Here is a 5,548-nt window from a genome sequence, read left to right on the forward strand (position 1 = left end):
TTTATATGGAATCGTGTTGCAGTTTCTGCCGCTTCAGACAATAGATTACTTTTCATAGCAATGTGCCTTAAGCTTCAGTGTCCCATCACCTCAGGGTCTCATTACAATGCACGGTAGACATGTGGAAATAGGTAGGGGGCACACTCTGAACCTCTGCATTTCCAACTGGCCTCCAGCTGCCACCCAGCCTGCTGCTCTTAGACTGTACTCTGGCCAGTGATGCTTTCAGCAAGAACTGGGCGAGGTGAGGCTCCCTTAAAGGCTGACTTGGCCCTCAGATCTTTTCAGCTCTAACTGGAGGGAGAGTCTCTGTAGGCTAAGTTATTGCTTAAGGTTGTTGCCCTGAAAAGAAAGAATTTAATAGATTCTATAACAGTTTGACTAGTGCTAAAATCAACCTTACTGCCATCGAGATCAATTTTGTCACCTGGTCTTACAGGCTGACTAGGTCTTAGCACGTACCTGCTTTCAATACACTGGCTCTCTAGGTGCCCATGTTGCTTTCCTCATTTCAGTTTCTAATTTCATAACCTACCTGGTTTGGAAGGCCCCAAATCATAAACTGGATAGCAACTCACCTATGTGCCTCCCATTTGGACTCAGCAGACTCCCTTTTGCCAGAGTCTAAGTAACCCGCAGGAACCTGGCACACTACCATTGGCAGGACATCCTAAATACTGATTGCCCAGCCAGACAAAACCGACCCAGCACCTGTCGCTGTTTCATAGAATCCAACTTTTCCTGGTCCCTGGCTTATGCTGTCTCCTGACACCTGTACAATTCCTTATGTCTCATGTGTGTGGCCTCCAATGGGCACTTAGCCCATGTTATGTTGGTCCAAATTCTACTCTATTCTGAAGTCCATTTCTATTCTACAGGTATAAGGATGAGATATATACTCTTAATCCTTGATCTTATGCTGAGAAATGTGTTCCAGTAAGAAGCTCTTATGTTCTTATTACATGTTTGGATGCATTAACAAATGGAACACAGAGAGGACAGTGCAGAGTAGTAGTATAATTGATGGAGAGCTTGCTATTGCTTTCAAAATGAAAATTTTGTTTGACAGATATTACCTTACCAAAATACCTTATAAATGTGTATCTTTTTGTCTTACTACTACAGTATGACATGGTACTTAAAAACACTATTTAGACTAAATGATTTTAAAACAGGAAAATATTAGATATGAACCTGACCCAATATAAAACATAATTAACCATCTGGCAAATTTCTCTTAATTGGATATTAAATATTTTTCTGTGGCTTCTGGTCTGGAGGTACTTGGGTATACATGATAAACATTGGAATATTAAAATCCTCAAAGTTCAGTACTACCAGTTTTATCAATTATGTTTTACAGGAGCCCTTCATAAATAGAAATGGAGAAAGGTTCATCTTTTCAGTATAAAATTTTTAAGCATCTAAACCAAAAACTAAAAATTTATCAAGGGCTGTATATGCAATTCATTTTTTCGTCCCTAAGTATTGAGCAGATAATAGATGTACAGAGGCTAAAAAACAAAAAAGGAAACCAACCTTCATTATATGCCTACTGTGTTCCATAGAAAAATGTTAAACTTGTATTATTACTGGTCATCTAATGATAACTTGATTGCATTTACTGCTAGAATTTTCAAAGTCATGAAAAAATGATAGACCTTTCCAAAAACAATCCAATCATTTAAATTCTTTCAGGAATTCTTTATAGCAAATTATTACTCCTATTCTTACTTCACAAGGCTTATATGCATGCAGAAAGGATCCACAGCCCTAAAGTGGTGGTACTATAGTCATGGGTTCCTTTAAAAGATAACTCTATTATTATAGGTATTTTTAGAATATTGTGATTCCCTAGCTTTACCTACCTTTGTCTTCTTTTTTCCTTGTCTAACTTCCCAGGATACATAGTAGTGCAATTATTTAGGCCTATGAGGGCCATATGTTCTTTCTACAAGGCATTTTACAACACAGGCTGTAAAGAAAGTCTGAAATGTTATGTCAGTTCACAAGACACCAAATGATATGCCAATCCACATTGTGATTCATGTTACATTTTTGTAGTGGGGAAAAGATGATATAGTGAGAAGGAAATGAATATACTATGCTGTTCTAACTAGTTCTTTTTAGTTCATATATTCCAATGACATAGAAATTAATAGGTAAGATATTTGTAAACAAATGTACATTTTTTTCTTCTTTTTAAAATGTATTTGGTTGTTATAGTGTTTCACTATGCAGGTTGGACTCATAGTGATCCTCCTGTTTTCAGCCTCCCCCTCACTGGGATTACAGGCATGTGCTACCACACACACCCAGACTCTGTGGCCAGCTCAGCCTGCCCTGGGGGCTGGGCTGGTGCAGCATGTGGTGCTGGGGATTGAACCTCTGTCCCTGCACTTGCCTAAGCTTGCCTAAACAGGCACTTTAGTTTGTTGAGATATCTCACTGGCTCATACATTTGATTTTCTGAAATGTTAATGACTTTCAATTTGCATTCCAGGATGGGAAAAGTAATTATTCTTTATGTAATAGGGAAACATTTGAGCTTTATAATTGTGTTCTTGGTTTTCATTTCTCTACAACAGGAGGGTAAATATAAAAGATTTAAATATATATTATTACATTTTCCTTGACAGATACGCAATCAGAATTTTTTATTTTTTATTTTTTAGTTTTTGGCAGAACTGGGGATTGAACTCAGCCCCTTGCACTTGCCAGGGAAGTGCTTATTCTACTGAGCCATCTCCCTCAGCCCCAAGCAATCAGAATTAAAAGTATGATGAAATGGTTACTAGAGCTTATTGATGTACTGCATGTGCTGACTGGTATCTTTTAACTAGGTTTAGTAATTTTCAACCAAATTAGGCTAAAGTGATGAAAGAAGGTATATGAATAAAATAGCCACAATGACTGGCTCTACCTACGATTCCAGTCAAGAAATTTAGGCATACTCTTTTTTTCATGCCTAACATCATTCACATCTTCACTGCAAGAAGAGCAACCACTTCTTTTGCTTGTCAAAAAGAACCTCTGCCACATCACACACAGATGACTTTTAGGAAGATTGAATTGACAGTCCTTCATTTATTATCTGAGGAGATGTTGTGGAAGGCCTACCATTGTTCATTGAGTTGGTAAAATTCCAGAAGAAGTAAATTCAATCAGGCCATCATCAGATGACCACTAACATCAGCAGTATCAAAGTTTTCTCCTCTAACACAAGCCCAATATAGATAATAAATAATTAGTGGAATGTTTTGGGCCTTCTCTGGTTTCCTTAGCATTAGCAAATGAGAACATTTCGAGTTGCTGGACCTAATATGTATGTTTTGACAAAGAAAACAAAACCACGTGAGGGCTGGAGTGTGCTCAGTATAGTGCTTACCTACTGCTTGCAAAGCTCTGAGTCCACCTCCATCACGGAAAAGACAAAACCAAAAGAAAACATGAGTAAGTAAATAGCAAGGTAACATTCAGCAGTGATAAATCAAAGGCATTACACTCTCGAGTAGATACATGTAAATTCTCACGGAGAGATGAGTAAACTGAAAATGAAATGATGTCTGGTGAAGACCACCCTCCGTGAAACAAGTCCAAATTCTTTAAAAAGTTCATCATTTAAGCCTATTCTTTATGACTACATCTTAACTCATAACTCATTTTAAATATTTTAGCAAATTATACTAAAGCTCTAAGCTCTTTCTTTTACAAGAATTATGCTCATGAATACACTTGGGTATAGAAGTACTTAAAATATTCTTATCTCTTAAACAAACATTGGGGTAAAAAGGTGCTATACCTTAGGTTAATCAAATCCAACAATGGTATACTTTTAGGGGGTAGACTTATCAAATTCACAGTGAAAACTCCTAGAACTAATGGAATTAGGTTACCTTTGAATTCTCTCCCCAACTTTGAATAGTCACTAATTCCTTTCTTTGCTCTTTTGGATTTTGCAAAGGGGTTTACTGAAGTCTGAACTGATATAATTATTGGCTCAGATTGTTAGAAATCTAGGCCAGATGGCTATGGGTTTCTAAAGACTCAGTTGCTTATGGTACTTTTCCTAGTTTGTCTATGGGGTTTGGGGATCACCAATTTGAAAGGGCTACAAACTTATCGAACAGTATTCTTCATGGGGGCAGAATGTTCATTGGCGTGACCCACCACTAAATACATTCATTATAGGCATTTCTGTTCTGCACAATTTGCCACAGAGCACTGGTTTGGGGCGGGGGGAAGACAATAGCTTCTAAAACGCTTTCGAATGCCTGAGAAGAAGGAGCACTCATGCTGAGGCTGCTCTGCTTTCTGACTTGGAAAGAGCCATCCCAATGACTTTAGCTGAGATCTACTGTGAATAAGCAAAGTGGAAAAATCAGAAAATTACTTTTTTTGTATGCTTCTGGGGGGCAAAATAGAGAGTGGGAGAGAATAAATGGAAAAAAGTGAGATTATGCGAAGCAGCAAATAGGCAAGTGGATGCAGACAGCTGAGGAGTGGGGGGAAGAAGGGATCCACGAAGATAAACTTAAAAGGAGCTGAGAGGAGGGAGAGCATCATAAATAATCATATTTTCAAATAAGACTGCCATATCGGTTTCTGTGAGCTGGATAGAGCATAGCTCTCCCATGGTATTCCCAGCATTCTGATGTGCCCAAAATGTAATTTTTAGCTCAGGCATTTTATTTGTCAGTGTAAACTAGCTTTGGGTTTTGAAAATACATATCTGAAAGGTGTTTTCATAAATAATGCATACATTATAAAAATTTGACTTGTAAACTACTGCGTCCTTGCTCCCCCAGTACTGAGAGTGGAGGCTTGTACCAACAGAGCCTTTCTGGTAGGAACTGGCCTGGCCTCCTGACCGGTGCACTCTGCCTTGCTTCAGAGAAATAGGATTTTTTGAAGTATAAGACAAAGACATATCACAAGCAATTTTATCCAAACTCAAGGAAAGGAGTGATATAAGGTAGAATTGTATTGTTAATTAGTCCCGAATTCTGAGGTGCTCCTTAAATCTTGCTAATTAACAGGAATCAAGAGTGCAAGATAGCCCTTTTCTTATCTTCAAAGAATAAAGATGAAAGAAAACAGAAAATGAATCCTCTTTACTTGTTCAGTTCGGTAACATAGAGCCCTAAGAAAATCTGCCTCTGCTCCTAGGAAGAGAAAGACCCAAGTATTTACCGAGGGGGAGGGGAAGGAGGCGGTCTGCGAAGCCTAATTAGAAGCAAGTTTTCAAATTTTATTAAATTCTTCCTCCAACAAAACGCACTGAGAGGTATTTTCAAGTTAAATCGGCACTTAAGACTATGCAAAAAAGCAAGATGATTACACGTTTGTGGCAGAAGAAAAGAGCAATTAAGAAAACAAGAACAATTCAAAGTGCCATATACATAAAGGGGACCAGAAGTTGATTTAAAGTTTTTCTTCTGTAATTTGTCTCCCCTTTGTCGTGGCACGCTCAGAGAAAGTGAATGCAGAGGACTGAAGGGAGGAGGAGGCGGGAGGGAGGGGGCAGCGGAGGCGGCGCGGGCTGGGC

This window comes from Octodon degus, unplaced genomic scaffold (genome assembly GCF_000260255.1).
Source record: "Octodon degus isolate 3935 unplaced genomic scaffold, OctDeg1.0 scaffold00180, whole genome shotgun sequence".
In the NCBI taxonomy this organism is placed as follows: Eukaryota; Metazoa; Chordata; class Mammalia; order Rodentia; family Octodontidae; genus Octodon; species Octodon degus.